The following is a 16,909-nucleotide window of genomic DNA, read 5'->3' as shown; positions in this document are numbered from 1 at the left end:
TCAGCTTTTGGCAGAGACCCCACTGGGCAGGACCGTGTCCACCCCTTCCCCCTCTCCTGATATTGACACCGTAGAGTTAGCCACTGGCTATTCTCCAGGCGCCTGCACTGGGCCCTCTTCCTGGACAGGGCATCTGCCACTACATTCTCCTTGCCTTTGGCAGGTAAAATCTCCATAGGGCTAGCAGGGACCCAGGTCACCTTGTCTGACCCCCATATTCTTGGAGTCGGTGGCTTTTGTTCTGGGAAGCCATGCAGGCGGGGAGTGGTCTCTCTGAACCCGGGACCCACGGGCTCAGCTGTGTGACAGCCCCCAGGACTGTGCGGCTTTCGAGTTCTGTAACCGAATCACTTGGGGTCAACGTTTTACACAGACGGGCGACAGGCTGCTTCTTGTGACCATCTCCTGCTTGCATCAGCACCAGTCTCAGGCCAGTGCTGGATGCATCAGTGCAGAGTCCAAACACCTGGTCAAAGCCTGGACTGGCCAGACAGGCTTTCCTGGCAGAATCCTCTTTCCTGCCTCAAAGCCTGCCGGACAGGCTGCGCTCCACGCATGGCTTTCTGCAGAGCTCTGGGATAGCAGCCACGGGGGGGCTGAAACCCTCCACAAACCTGCAGGGAGAACTAGCTAAGCCTGTGAATGGCTGGACTTGCTTTTTGGTTTGGGGAATGGGTCAGTTATCAATGGGTTCCACTTTCAAGGGATCCAGGCAAACCTGCCTCTGCTAACTAGATAAGAGACGTGGGCTGCCCGTATCTAGCATTTTTATACTTTTACGGTTTGACCTGCAGCTCCAAGTCTCTCCAGCACAATTCCCACGTGATCCTGATGAACTGCCCTGGACTAGCAGAAGATGCACTATCATCGAAGTAGGCATGAGTAAAGGCCAACACTCAATTAACTAGCTGCTGAAATGTGCCTCCTGTGTTAATGACTCCAAATGGTAACACTTGCAACTCAAAAGTCCTGAATCAGTCATGAAGGTGCATTTTTTCCTCCACTTCATTGCCAATACCCCTGGGTTAAATCCGCAGGATCCAGAGGGGGTGTGTAGAGGCACCAGGACAGTGTTAAGTTTCCTGTAGTCAACACAAAATCTTATTGTTCTATCCTTTTTGGGAGCATGAAGACTGGGAAAGACTATTGGACGTGGTCATTATTCCCATCTCCAGCATGCTTCCTATCTCCCTATGGACTTGCTCCTGAATTCTGCCAGGTGTCTGGTAGGCTCTGCTGGGTGCAGGGTGTGGTCTTTCGGTGCCGAGTTTATGGACCATTCTGAAGTCAAACCTCGCTGGGTGGAAAATAGCTGCTGAGGACTTTGCAACACAGCCATAATTTCTGAGTTTTCAGATGGGGTTTAATCCTTCACATAGATCAGTGCTCTCTAGATGGAAATGGCAGAATTATCTAGAATGATGCAGAAAGGGCAGAAGTGTTTAATAAATATTTCTGTTCTGTACTTGTGGGGGAAGATCAGATGATATTCTCTCATCATGTGGGGATGATACTCTTTCCATTCCATTAGTAGCTCTGGAGGATGTAAAACAGAAGCTACTAGAGTCAGATATTTTTAAATCAGCAGTTCCAGATAACTTGTATCCAAGAGTTTTAAAAGAGCTAACTTGTATCCAAGAGTTTTAAAAGAGCTGGCTAAGGAGCTAGCTGGATCATTAATGCTGATTTTCAATACGTCTTTGAGCACTGGGGAAGTTCCCGAAGAAAGTTTCATTTTTTTAAAAGGGGCAAATGGGATGACTCTAGTAATTATAGGTCTGTGTGTCTGATATTGAACCCAGGCAAGATAATGGAGCGGCTGACAGGGACTTGATTAATAAAGATCTAAAGAAGGATAATGTAATTAATGCAACTCAACATGGGTTTAAGGAAAATAGATCTGTGAAACTCACTTCAGATCTTTTTTTGATGAGAGTACAAGTTTTGTTGATAAAGATAATAGTGTGATGTAATATTCTGGGTATCTGGCCAATGAACGTTTTTGTTAGCTGCTCGGATATTCTGTCCGTTTCCAGGGGTCCGGCCAATGGGCTGGTAGCAGTGATGCTTGGTGGGCACTATTAGCTGTCTGGAGGGTTACCCTGGATGTCTATTTTCCTCACTGGGACTTCCCTGTACATTCTGCCCTTGTCCCGAAAGCATCTCCCCCTGTTCTCTCTACTGGGGCAGTGCTCAGGGTGCTCTCCCTTCTGCTCTCCACGGAGGTGGCTGTGCTTTGCATGGGTGCTAACTTATATGGGCTTGTGGGGCTAAAGCCCCAGGAATATTCACAATCAGAGGCTCTGCTCCACCAATATTTGGAGCTAGGTTTCTCCCCTGCTTGGAGCGCAGGGGAGTCAGAGGGCTCTGGGCTGCCTGCAACTGCGGGGAGCCCAAAGCCCTTTAAATCCCAGCCGTGGCCCGGAGTCAGAGGGCTCTGCGCTGCCGGCAGCAGCGGGGGGAGCCCAGAGCCCTTTAAATCTCAGCCGCGGCTGGGAATCAGAGGGCCCTGGGCTGCCCGCAGGGGCAGAGAGCCCAGAGCCCTTTGAATCCCAGCCGAGCGGCAGCTGGGATTTAAAGGGCTCAGGGCTCCCCGTGGCTGCCAGCAGCCCAGAGCCCTTTGAATCCCAGCCCCTGGCTGCTGATTGCCCCCTCCCCAGACCCCTGCCCCAACTGCCTCCCAGGACCCCCCACCCCGTATCTAAGCACCACTGGTCCTTGTCCCCCCAATAACCCCCTCCCGAGACAACTGCCCCTTGGGACCCCAGCCCCTATGACCCTATCTAAGCCTCCCTTCTCCTTGTCCCCAACTGCCCCCTCCTGAGACCCCACCCCCTACCTGTCCCCTGATAAACCCCCTGGACTCCCATGCCTATCCAATTGCTGCCTGTCCCCTGACTGCCCCTCCGAACCTCTGCCCCATCCAACCCCCCCTGCTCCTTGTCCCTTGACTGCCCCCTGGAACCCCCTACCCCTTCTCCAACCCCCAAACCGCTTACTGTGCCACTCAGACCAGCGTGTCTGGCTCCGTGCAGCTCCAGACAGTTGCTGCCATGCTCCCCCATGGAGCCCACAGCCCTCTCCCACCCCCAGCACCTGCCTTCCAGATTTGAACACCTCAAAATTCAGGAGTGCTCAAGCTCGGTTTGGGCAGCTTTTACTTAATTTCTCCCAAGTCAAATATACTGATCCACTGTAACTTGCTGTAGAAAAAGTAGGATAAAATTGAACAAGAAATGCTTATTAGCACTGGAATTGCTATTTTCAACAGCCATTGCCTTGTTTGTTTGAAAGGAAGACAGTGATATTGCATTGGCAAATTCCCCATAGAAAGAAAGAGTGGAACAAAAGAATAATAAAGGCACCTCAACTTTTCCTCATTTATGGAGAACAGTCTTATAATATGCATCCAGACATCCTCCAATCACACAAGCTGAAAATTGTTCCACTTTACTGCAGCTCTGTAACCATATGGGAACCAATCCTGTCTGTGTTTTGTGCACATCCAATATTCCGGTTGAATGACCCGCCCTGGGAATGAGTTACCAGTGACCCAGGGCTGGGGCAACAGGAGGTGTGTGTGGGGGGCACTGGTGGGGGGGAGCCCAGGGCTGGGGTGTTATATCCTTGGGGCAGCCGGTGTAGGAAGCAATCACTTGAGGCCAGAGAGCAGACAGCTAACCAAAACCTCCATTTTATTTACAGATACAGAGAGCTCACTCAGCCGGTTGAAACCGGCTGAGCTATCCCTTAATAGTCTAACTCAGTTGCCATAGTAACAAAACCCATGACAACCAAATACACAACATATTCCTCCCCCCCTAATAAGAACATCCCCTAAATAAAACACACACTAAACTAGAGAAGGAGGGTAGACTGCCTCCATTCCCGGCTAAACCCTGGGGATTATTTTGCCCCATAACCGTGGGTTCGCCCTAACTAAAGATCCAGCCGATGAGGAGGCCTTCTGTCTCTAGGTGGATTACGGCGAACTTCTGGTGTTGTTGCACCCGAAAGTACTAGGGGCTCAGGGTCCGCAGCACGAATAGGTGAGGAGGTGGTATCAGCTCGTGCTGGGCAAAGGGGTATCTCAGCTGCCGGCAGTAATGGAGGAGAACAGTCAGGAACAGGTGACTCATGATTCGGTGTCTCACCAGGAGGGGTGAAGTCAGACCCCTCAACTGCAGATGGGTCCTGAAGACTGGCATGACCTGGCAACAGCTGATCTACATGTCACCGCCAGGTAAGATTCTCTGCAGTCCGGACTGTATAGGAAACAGGTCCTGTTTGAGTGATGACTGTGGCCGGGACCCATTTAGCTCTGGAAGTATAATTCTGAGCCAAAACTGGCTGTCCTGGGCTAAAGGTTTGGTCTTTTGCTCTGGGTGCCCGTCTGATGACTTGATATTGCTGCTGATGTTGCACAGTTTGTCTGGGTTCAGAAGGTTTCAGCAGATCAAAGCAAGTGCGCAGCTGTCGTCCCATCGTTAGAAAGGCTGGGGAAGCCTGGGTCGTAGCATGAGGTGTGTTTCTATAGGAAAGTAAGAAGGTATCCAGACGCTTTTGAATGGAGTGTTGTCCCTTTGCTGATTTCAAAGCGTTTTTCATTGTCTGCACAAATCTTTCAGCTAATCCATTGGTGGACGGATGATATGGTGCTGACGTGATGTGGTGTATCCCATTTGCCTTCATAAAATTTTGAAACTCCTGAGAGACGAACTGCGGTCCGTTGTTGCTCACAAGTTGTTCTGGCAGACCAAAATGACTAAAGAGTCCTCGTAGTTTTTGGATAGTACTCTCTGCAGTAGTGGACTGCATTATAGAGACTTCTGGCCTTTAGAATGGGCATCTACTGCCACCAAGAACATGCTTCCTTCAAGGGGGCCAGCAAAGTCAACGTGAATACGTTGCCACGGGTTTTCAGGCCAGTCCCATGGGTGTAGGGGTGCCCACTGGGGTGCATTTCTTACACCCTGACATGACATACAAGCTTTTGCCTTCTCTTCAATAGCACTGTCCAATCTAGGCCACCAAAAATAGCTTCGTGCAATTTCCTTCATGCGCACTATTCCACAGTGACCGGAATGTAGCTGTTCTAACATCTGTGATCTCAGGGGTGGTGGAATAATGACACGCCTCCCCCACAACAAACAACCAGATTGGACCGATAACTCCGTCCGCCTGGACATGTAGGGAACAAGGTCGGGTGAGACCGGAGAGGTTTGTCGAGATTTTCCATGCATCACCAGGTCCATAACTTGGGATAATACTGGGTCAACGCGGGTTGCCTTCTTTATCTGAGTAGCAGTGATGGGTGTATTCTCTACCTGTTCAAAGTAGAAGATTTCCTTTTGGGCACTATCTTGATGTTTGACCGGTAAAGGCAACCTTGAGAGGCCATCTGCATTGCCGTGCAGAGTGGATTTCCGATATTCGATTTCATATGTGTGTGCAGAAAGTATCAATGCCCAACGTTGCATACGACTAGCAGCTAATGGGGGAATGCCTGTGTAGGGTCCAAAAATTGATGTCAGAGGTCGATGGTCTGTAAGAAGAGTAAACTTTCGCCCAAACAGGTACTGATGAAACTTCCGAATTCCAAAAACAATTCCTAATGCCTCACGTTCGATTTGGGCGTAGTTAGTTTCTGCTTTGCTTAGAGTGCGTGAAGCAATAGGTCTTTCTTCTCCCGAAGGCATAATGTGTGACACGACCGCTCCCACTCCATAAGGGGAAGCATCGCAGGCCAATTGCAGGGGTAAGGATGGATCAAAGTGCGTTAGAACTTCAGAATTTAACAATGCATCCTTAGCTTTGTTAAATGCAACATCACAGGCTTCAGTCCACTTCCAGGCCTTTTTCTGCCCAAGGAGCTCATGAAGTGGTTTTAGCAGTGTGGCTAACTGTGAGATGAACTTTCCATAATAGTTCAGTAGTCCTAGAAATGAGCGCAGCTGGCTTACATTTCGAGGTGGGGGAGCCTCCACAATAGCTTTAACTTTTGCAGGGGCCTTATGAAGACCTGCAGAATCGATGATGTGTCCCAAATATTCAACAGAGGGCTTGAAGAATTCACACTTGTCTTTGCGAACTCGTAGGCCATACTCTTCCAGTCTTTGTAGGGTAGCCTCTAAATTCTTTAAGTGATCCTCTTCATTTCTTCCAGTGACCAGGATATCATCCAGATAGCACTGAACTCCTGACAAGCCACACAAGATCTGGTCCATAGCCCTCTGGAACAGGGCGGGAGCCGATGTGATTCCGAAGGGTAGGCGACAGTATCGATAAAGCCCCTTATGAGTCACAATAGTCAACAGCTCTTGGGACTTTTCATCGACGTGCATCTGTAAATATGCTTGACTCAGATCAATCTTACTGAACTTTTGTCCCCCAGCCAGGCCTGCGAAGAGGTCATCGATGCGGGGAAGCGGGTATTGCTCTGCACACAACACTGGGTTGACAGTGACTTTAAAATCACCGCAAATCCGGAGAGAGCCATCTTTCTTCACTATTGGAACGATAGGAGTGGCCCATGAGCTATGGGTAATTGGTATTAGGACTCCATTGGTGACCAGGCGCTCCAGGTCTGCTTCAACTTTTGGCCTGATGGCATATGGCACAGTTCGGGCTTTCAGATATTTTGGTGGACTGCCAGGTTTAATGTTCAATGTCACAGTGATTCCCTTCATACTTCCCAAATCATCTCCAAAAACAGCAGCATGTTTCCTTAGTATAGGGGTTAGACTGGTTTCTTCTTTAGTCATCCGGTGCACTTCTGCCCAGTTCAGCTGAATCTTCCCAAGCCAAGACCTACCCATTAAGGCTGGGTAGTTACCTCTCACCACAAACAGTGGCAATTTAGCCACCTGTCCATTGAGCTCCACCTTAACATCAATAGTGCCCAACATGGGCACAGCTTCACCTGTATACGTCTTCAGAACAGTTTTTGTTGCGGAAGATGCTGTAGCTTTTCCTTATACACAGTCTCAGGAACCAGCGAGACAGCTGCACCGGTGTCTAGTTCCACGCGTATAGGTTTGCCCTCCAATAAGGGGGTTACCCAGTATTCATGTGAGCCCGCTGCCAAAGACAAAACATGCAGAGGCACTTCCTCTTGTGAGGAGGTGTCACCTTGATCATCCTGGGTCTGCTCTAGGGTATGCAGGGTTCCTCTTTTTGTCAGACAGACCACAGGCCTCTTTTTCTTTTGTTTACAGGCATACTCAATGTGTCCCTTTTTGCCACAGTGTCGACACACCAGGTCCTTACACCAGCATTCTGATGCCTGGTGTCCTGGCTTACCACAGCGGTAACATTCTTGACTCTGCACAGTTTTGTGGGTCGGTTCTTGTGACACTTTTTGCACCCTAGGGGGTGCACCGATGTATTGTGCCTCCCTTGTAGCCAGTTCCATGGAGACAGCAATATCAACAGCCTTCTGTAAGGTAAGCTGAGCCTCTGTCAGTAGGCGCTTCCATATAGCTTCACTGTACAGGCCACACACTAACCTGTCACGCAGGGCATCATTTAACATTTCTTTAAATTCACAGTGTTCTGCTAGCTTTTTTAGAATGGCTACAAATTGTACAACTGTTTCATCTTCCTTTTGGTCTCTTTTGTGGAACCTATATCTTTCAGCAATTACCAGTGGTTTTGGGGAAAAATGGGACCCCAGGATTTCCACAATGTCACTGTAAGATTTAGTTGCTGGCTTAACAGGGTGTGTAGTAAGCTGTGTAGCAGGGAGTAGGTTTTAGCCCCTACAACACTTAAGAATATTGGCACCTTCTTCGCTTCTGTAATGTCATTTGCAATAAAAAAAAGCTCAAAACGCTCAGTATACACATGCCACTGCTCTATATTCTCATCAAAAGGTTCCAGAGGCCTGGTCAGAGTAGCCATGATTTTAGTTTCACTTTCACAGTCAGTGCAAACAAGCAGCTTTTTTTGTTTGTTTGTTCTTTACCTTAACTTCTACTTCCTTCCGTTACTGGAGCAGCACCGGAGTCTCACCCTCGTCGCCACTTGTTATATCCTTGGGGCAGCCGGTGTAGGAAGCAATCACTTGAGGCCAGAGAGCAGACAGCTAACCAAAACCTCCATTTTATTTACAGATACAGAGAGCTCACTCAGCCGGTTGAAACCGGCTGAGCTATCCCTTAATAGTCTAACTCAGTTGCCATAGTAACAAAACCCATGACAACCAAATACACAACATGGGGCAGCAGCAGGGTGGAGGGAGGGCACTGGTGGGGAGGAAAGGGGGAAGCCCAGCCCTGGGGTGGCAGGGGTGTGAGTGGGTGGGGGGAGAGCCCAGGACTGGGGCAGCAGGAGGGCACGGGGGGAGCCCAGGGCTGGGAAGGGGGGCAGCCAATTTTTTTTTTGCTTGGGGCAGCAAAAAACCTAGAGCCGGCCCTGCCCGGAGCTTCCCTGCCTGAACGTAAAGAGCCCGCAGCGCGCGTCTCTCTCCCTTGCTGCTGCTGCTGCCGCTGCCGCCTAAGGGCTACAGCATAACAGCAGTGCAAGCTGCTGGTGCTGTAGCACCTCAGGAGCGGGAGGGGAGTGGAGGGGGCCGTGCCGTGCCCCCTCACCATAATCCCATCTAGGTTGTAATTAATTTTGACTGAGTTGACCAGGACAATATCCCTAAGACCTGCAGACTTGTGGCTGCTGCTCTGTGACTTTTAAAGCAGATGAAGCCACTTTTGATTACAGCTTAAAACAAAACGATGCGGGTGAGAGGAGGAAGTGATTGATTGGTTTCACATAGGACCTGGAGTAAAATTGCTATAAAGGATTGTCTGAAACTGGTGTACAGACAAACTAGTGTGTGGCAAAGTCTTAAAATGACTGAGAATTGAAATATTTAATTGTAATGTGCTCTTACATTAATCAGATTGCATCGACAATTGGGAACCATTTTTATACAGTGATGGTAAAATGTATATTGAAGTAGGCAAGTGCTGCTTCTGACTTTCCACTTTTAATTGACCCTTGTAATCTTGTGGCACTGACGCGTTGTAGCTTCATTTTATATCGGCTTACAGGGCGGGAGGGGGGGGGCACCACCATTTTGGGCCCCACCAAAAATTATACAAACCTGCCGCCTATGGTGCTTTGTTCAGCAGCAAACTCCACTCGGCTCCTGCTCGTACTGCATATCGCAACTCTCTGCTGCTAAAGGTGGAGAGCCCTCAGCTCCCCCTCTATGGGGTGTCTGGCTGGGGGCCTGGGGACAGACTCCCCCTTGCTGCAGCTCACACTAACAGCCCCAGGCAGGGATCGAATATCCCTCCCCACCAGTGCATCCACAGGTCTAGTCTGAAGAACTCCTGCCTTCAAAGTACCTTTTCAGCCTGCCCACTCCAGCTGGATGTGAGCTAAAGGCCCGGCGGGTTGATTCCCTGCCATGCAAGGGGCTTTACCCTCTCCCCTGGGAGCAGATCAGATTCCTTAGCCAGATCCTTCCTGGCAAGTGCGATCTGGGCCCATGTCCCTCCCTGCATGGCACATCCTGCCACTGACCTTGGCATCTTTAACAAACGCCTTGTCTGGCCTCAGGAGGTCAGACTGGACAAAGTGAACCGGGACCTGAAGTGTAAAATATACGAATGAAATATATACATGAAATGTAAAAATATAATTAGAAAGACCAAAAAAGAATTTGAAGAACAGTTAGCCAAAGACTCCAAAAGTAATAACAATTTTTTTTTTAAATACATCAGAAGTGGCAAGCCGGCTAAACAACCAATGGGGCCACTGGACGATCGAGATACGAAAGGAGCACTCAGGGACGATAAGGCCATTGCGGAGAAACTAAATGAATTCTTTGCATCAGCCTTCATGACTGAGGATGTGAGGGAGATTCCCAACCTGAGCCATTCTTTTTAGGTGACAGATCTGAGGAACTGAACCAGATTGAGGTGTCATTAGAGGAGGTTTTGGAACAAATTGATAAACTAAACAGTAATAAGTCACCAGGACCAGGTGGGATTCACCCAAGAGTTCGGAATGAACTCAAATGTGAAATTGCAGAACTACTAACTGTTGTCTGTAACCTAACATTTAAATCAGCTTCTGTACCAAATGACTGGAGGATAGCTGATGTGACACCAATTTTTAAAAAGGGCTCCAGAGGTGACCTGGGCAACTACAGGCCAGTAAACCTGACTTCAGTACCAGGCAAACTGGTTGAAACTATAGTACAAAACAAAATTGTCAGACACATAGATAAACATAATTTGTTGGGAAATAGTCAACATGGTTTTGTAAAGGGAAATCATGCCTCACTGTAAACGGGTCGACTCACCCCTGCGGCGCCTCCTGCTGGTTGCTCTGCGAAGTCCAGCCCTGGAGCACCCTCTGTAGGCTGATGATCCACCTGTTCATAGGCCCCCTGTGTCCCTCCCTGGACCCGGTGCCCTTCTACATGGGGTGCTGCCCCCTAGCAGTAAACCCCCATCTCTCTGGGTCTCCCCTCCTTAGGGAACCCTCACCCTCTATCCCTACCTTGCCTCAGTTTTTGGCTACTGCCAGTCATTGTCTAGCCCCACACTCTGGGGCAGACTGCAGTCTCAGCCAACTCATCACAGGCAAAGTTGGGTTTGGACCTGCTGCCTTGGCCTACCCCTAGGTTGCCCTCTGCAACCCACAGTACCTATTGGCCCACTGCTAGGCCGCAGCCTGGGGCTTTCTAGGCTGGAGCTCCTCAGCCTTCCCCAGCTCTGCTGCACTCAGGTATCTAGTCTCAAGCTCCTAAGCAGCCAGGCCCGTCTCTCTCTATAGCCAGAGAGAGACTGCCTGGCTCCTGGCTTCCCTGCCTTCTTATAAGGCCTGTGGCTCAGTTTGGGGCGTGGCCCCATCTGCAGCCAATTCACCAATCAGCCTAGCCTGAAGGCTGTCTTCTCAAGTCCTGCCAGGCCACTTTTTAAACCCCTTCTCAGCCGGAGCAGGGTCCACCCTGCTACACTCACCAATCTACTAGAATTCTTTGAGGGGATCAACAAGCATGCGGACAAAGGAGATCCAGTGGATATAGTGTACTTAGATTTTCAGAAAGCCTTTGACAAGGTCCCTCACCAAAGGCTCTTAAGCAAAGTAAGATGTCATGGGATAAGAGGGAAGGTTCTCTCATGGATTGGTAACTGGTTAAAAGATAGGAAACAAAGCATAGGAATAAATGGTCAGTTTTCAGAATGGAGAGAGGTAAATAGTGGTGTTCCCCAGGGGTCTGTACTGGGCCCAGTCCTATTTAACATGTTCATAAATGATCTGGAAAAAGGGGTAAACAGTGAGGTGGCAACATCTGCAGATGATACAAAACTTCTCAAGATAGTTAAGTCTCAGGCAGACTGCAAAGAGCTACAAAAGGATCTCACAAAACTGGGTGACTGGGCAATAAAATGGAAGATGAAAGTTAATGTTGATAAATGCAAAGTAATGCACATTGGAAAACATAATCCAAACTATACTTATAAAATGATGAGTTGTAACAGCTAATTTAGACCCCAAGAAAGAGATCTTAGAGTCATTGTGGATAGTTCTCTGAAATCATCCACTCAGTGTGCAGCGGCTGTCAAAAAAGCGAACAGAATGTTGAGAATCATTATGAAAAGGATAGATAATAAGACAGAAAATATCATGTTGCCTCTATATAAATCCATGGTACACCCATATCTTGAATACTGTGTGCAGATGTGGTCACCGCATCTCAAAAAAGATATATTGGAATTGGAAAAGGTTCAGAAAAGGACAACAAAAATGACTGGGGTATGGAACAGCTTCCGTATGAGGAGAGATTAATAAGACTGGGACTTTTCAGCTTGGAAAAGAGGCGCCTAAGGGGAGATATGATAGAGGTCTATAAAATCATGACCGGTGTAGAGAAAGTAGGTAAGGAAGTGTTATTTACTCCTTCTCATAATACAAGAACAAGGAGCCACCAAATGAAATTAATAGGCAGCAGGTTTAAAACAAACAAAAGGAAGTATTTTTTCACGCAATGCACTGTCAGCCTCTGGAACTCCTTGCCAGAGGGTGTTGTGAAGGCCAATACTGTAATGGAGTTCAAAAGGGAGCTAGACAGATTCATGGAGGACAGGTCCACCAATGGCTATTAGCCAGGATGGGCAGGGATAGTGTCCCTGGCTCTGTTTGCCAGAAGCCAGGATTGGGTGACAGGGGATGGATCACTTGATGATTCTGTTGGTGGCACCAGGCATGGCCCAGTGTTAACAGAGGGGTGGAAAATGACAGTGCCAATGAAGGCTCCCTGTATCAGGCCTCTGCTTGTCCGAACCGCTTCCATGTTTAGACTTTAATTAACCCCACAGGCCAGATGGAAAGAATGGAATGTGTGGCAACTAGTTATCAGTACCAGGAGGCAATTATACAGCCTGCTTGCACCTGGCTGAAGGGAGTAAAACAAAATAACCGGTCGGGAAAAAGTTACTAACGAGATGATGTATTTTCTGCCAAGTATGATTTAACCTGTTTAGAGTAATTGCTACGTTATAATGTATTTGCTGTATGGGAACTAAAAGGGAGGGAGAAGGGGGGGGGGAAGGGGGAGCTGGGCAGTGGGGGGTAATAGAGATGCTTAGCTAAAATCATGTATAAAGAAAGAAAGCTGCTTGTATGGAGTGTGCTTGATTTGAGACGTGTCTGTGTCTCCAAGTGCCGTGCTTTGAGATCTCAAATAAACTTTTTTTTTTGCTTCTCCACCCTAGTGTGTCTATTGGAGCGAGGCACTCCGGGCAACGAACCACTGTTGCTGTCGCCTCGGGCCTTTGTGCCGGCAACAATTCCCTGTTCTGTTCATTCCCTTTTGGGCACCTGGCATTGGCCACTGTCAGAGGACAGGATACTGGGCTAGATGGACCTTTGGTCTGACCCAGTCTGGCCGTTCTTATGTTCTTATGACCTGGGGGCTCTGGATGCAAAGTAGCCACATTAGCCAGGGCAGTGCAGGGCTGGCATCTGGATTCCACACACAAAGCACATCGCTTCCTCCAGGTTCAGTGCAGCCACACAGGAGGGCTCCTTGGACCATCCCCCTGGCCCAGGAGTCAGTTACTAGGGTTCCCAGGAGGGGCCGTTTCTGGGTGCTATGGGCTTAAACCCACCCCCGCCCTCCTCCTTCCCAGGCACAACACGACACTGGGGTGCTGCGCGCTAGGAATGGCCTGGCTGGCTCGCCTAGATCAGCCTGCCGCCTCTCCCTCCTCAGTGCGGGCATCAGAGCTGCTCTTGGACAGGAGGTCGACCAGCTTTTCTTAGCCCTCTGCCCCTTCCCCTCACCCAGCTCCTCAAATATTGTATCTCACGTGGTATAAACCCATCCCCCGAGGCCTCGTACCATGTCTGCAGGTCTCTACATTTCAGGGGAGAAACCTCTGGGGTGACCTGGAACCTTTTCAGCACAGTTTCCTTAAACCAAACAGAAATCCCAGCCTGCCCCAGATCCGTCATTAAAGCCATGCAGGGCTTTTCCAGACAGTTTGGGAAGCAAGACAGTTATTCTTTGTGCGTTGGAAAGCTGGCGTACTCCGCACGGCCTTTCCAAGCTAGTCAGCCAGCCTCCAGGCAGTCTCGACCCGGCAGCGTGGGGGGCCTAGTTATTCAGAGCTGGGTTATCCCCGGGGAGGTGGTGTAATGGGGTGCACTCACCTCATGCAAGTGCCCCGTCTCAGTGTTTGTGCCTGAACTCTCTCTCCAGAGTTTGTGGTGGGTCTTCGGTGACTCAGGCCTCCGGCCGAGCCGCACAGTCTGCATGTGGGATAAAACCAAACCCCTTCTGGGATATGTGTCCAGCGGGGGCTATCGCAGTACCCTGGTTCGAACCGTCTCAGCCCCTTCTAGACTCTCTCAAATTGCCCCTGCTCTTCAAGCAGTCCCGGCCCTGGGTTGGGGCCATGTCTCTCAGGGCTCCCTGCCTGGAGACTCTTCAGCTGGGCCACAAAAAAGTTCAGTTCCCCTTCTGGAGTGTAGCAAAGTCCAGGCCACTTTCCCAGTGGCTGGTGTGGGAGACCCGGGCCCACCCTCTACTCCGAGTCCCAGCCCAAGGACCCTATAGATAGCAGCCATCCACCATGCCCCTTTAAATAAACTGTGTTGCTGCTACAATTCCCTGGGCCACTTCCCTATGGCTCCCGCAGATTCTTCACCCTTACCTCAGAGCCTTGTCCTGGTGGAGTCCCAGCAGCCGGCCAGGCTCAGGCTCCTCTCTCCTCCAGCTCTAGCAAGGAACTGAACTCCCACTGGCCCTGCGGCTCTTCTTATACCGACCTGCTGGGCCCCGATTGGCTGCTTCGCACACAGCCGCTCTAGGCAGCTTGGAGGACCTCTCTTCTGCCCTTTTCTGGGGTGGGGTGTTGCAGGGTCACCAGGCCTCCAGCAGGGGGCCACAGGGCCTACTCCACCCCATCACAGGTGGGTTCCTATTTTCTAATGCCAGCATTTTGCGTGCATGCTCCCTCTCGTCACACTTTTGTTCTTCCAGCTCCAACAATCTCTGATCGGCGACTTCTTCTGCTACCTGTTTCTCTCCTGTTACTGCCTTCTTCTCTCTTAGGCCCTTTCCTCCGCTGCCTTCTTGTAGGCTTTCTCCGCCATCCACCTCCGATGCTCCCCTTCCTTTTCTAATTTCACCAGCTCCAATCCAGTCATCTCCAGCCGGATGGCTGCTTTGCTGAGGACTGTGCCAGGCTGATGCCCCGTTGCTGGGGGAATCGCACCCAGGCTATTGCCCCCATTCTCATTTCATCCCCAGGGGTCTGGCTGCTGGTCACCCACCTGATTTTGTTCCATGAGCATAAACCTCATTTTCTGGGTGTTTTGCCCTGGAGCATCTAAGTGATGATCTGTGCACAGCTGTTCAGGTTTGGTTGCTATGTTTCTTGCTTGTTCATGTTGCGCTGTCTTTGGTTCCGTTTCCCTCTCCGAAATGAACACAACAAAACAGAACCGTTTCCTTTGCTGCTTCCGACTTTCTTGCCTTTGACTCTCTAGGGTGTGTGCGTCACAACACTTGGGAAGCGCCTGGAGCGTGAACTCTGCTCCGCTCATAAACTAATTACAGATCCTGCCATCTGCACCATGGTGACGCTTTTCACGGTTGCCCACCGTGTCCAGGGTGAATCACTGCCACCTGCTTGCAGTGTGAGAGCCCTGGCTGTGTCCACTGGGGGAAACCCTGCCTGCTCTGTGCCACTCTGGGCTCCGCCAGCCCTGCTCTCTCTCCGCAGGCTAGCGACTTGCGGGCCCGGCTTTGTTCCATCTGTGCCCAGCCCTAGTCTTCCCAACACCTGCAGCGCACACAGATTCGCTACCTCTGTGGAAGCAGCACGTGCCCATTCCCTAGCGTCCCCATAGGCCACAGGCGGCGTGTGAGCCCCCGCTTCAGGGACGCTAGCCATGTGGCCCTGCCCCTTCTGCCCGAGGCCCCGCCCCTACCACCCTCCCCCATCTGCCGGAGCACCAAGCGCCCCCCTCCACTCCATGGCCACAGGAGCCCCGGTCGAACCCCAGGCTGTCAGCCGGCTCCAGCACAGGGCTGCCAGCCACCCCCAGAGCCGGGTCGCCCACCAGCCCCAGCTGCCTGCTGGCTTCTGGCCAGGGCTGAGCTCCTGCCGTCTTGGGGGAGAGGGCAGAGCCAGGGCCTGCGTTAGGGGAGGCTTAGCCTCCCCTGGCCTATTATAGCCACTGCCCATGCCCCAGGTCAACACCCTCCTTAGTACAGGGCACTTAGACGTGTCTATAGTAAAACCAAACTGGAGTTTAGTTCACAAAGGTCAAGTTAAAGATTCAAGTAAAAGGATTCGGAAACATAAGGCTACAGGTAAAAGAGAAATACACAATGCAGGCTAGAGCCTGTACTTATTAACATGTCACTTTCCTGTCCGAGAAGGTACTTCTCAGCCAGTGCTCAATCCGTCCAGCACTTGTCCAGCCCAGAGAGCTGGGATCACTTCTCATGAGTCACTCCCGCTGGCAGAGTGTCACCTCTGAAATAGACACTATTTGTGTCCTTTCTTTTTCTCTTAACCCAGGGGTTCTCAAACAGGGGCTTGGGACCCCTCAGGGTGTTGCGAGGTTATTACATGGGGGGTTGCGAGCTGTCAGCCTCCACCCTCAAACCCCGCTTTGTCTCCAGCGTTTATAAAGGTGTTAAACATATTAAAACATGTTTTTAATTTATAACGGGGGGGGGGTCGCACTCAGAGGCTTGCTGTGTGAAAGGGGTCACCAGTATAGAAGTTTGAGAACCTTTGTCTAAGACAGTCCCAGACCTTTCTCTTTGTCAATGCTCACGTCTGCTTCTGCCCCACGCTGCAACCGCAGGGCTGGCTGGGTGGAGGGATGTCAGTTGTTCTCAGTGTTGACTGAATCAGCTCTGAACCCCCCACCCCCGTGCCTCATGTAACCGGTTTCTCCTCCCCCAGTTTTGGAACCCAATATTCTGCATGTTACACAACCCTAAAAATGTTTCCAACACAAACATCCTTCGATACCCAGCTGGCTCTTTGCTTTAGGCAGAGGCTCCACATGACCCCGTGTGGTGAAATACTGAGAAAGTGGCTGTTCTGTCCCTGCCACGTCACGTCTGGGTCACAGCAGGCTTCAGAACTGAGTCTTGGGTGTGAGGGCCCGAAGACGCAGGGTGTGGGCAGAGCAGCCTCGAGAGAGGAGCCTGGGGCTAGCCCAGCTCAGACTGCACTTCCTGTTGGTTGTCATTTGGCTATTGGTTGATGGAGGGAGAGCGCAGGAGCTGGGACCCCCGCTGGGGTGTGTGAAGGGCGGGAAGTCACCACTAGCAGCATGTTACCAGAGGGACAGATGAGCAGCTCCTGGACCTCGGCACGGGTGAGCCCTCCGCTGACGGTGCTGCCACTAGCCCCTCAGCCAGGTA

The sequence above is a fragment of the Mauremys mutica genome, chromosome 1, assembly GCF_020497125.1.
Source record: "Mauremys mutica isolate MM-2020 ecotype Southern chromosome 1, ASM2049712v1, whole genome shotgun sequence".
In the NCBI taxonomy this organism is placed as follows: domain Eukaryota; kingdom Metazoa; phylum Chordata; order Testudines; family Geoemydidae; genus Mauremys; species Mauremys mutica.
The sequence above is the reverse complement of the archived record's forward strand: the minus strand, read 5'-3'. Positions refer to the sequence as shown.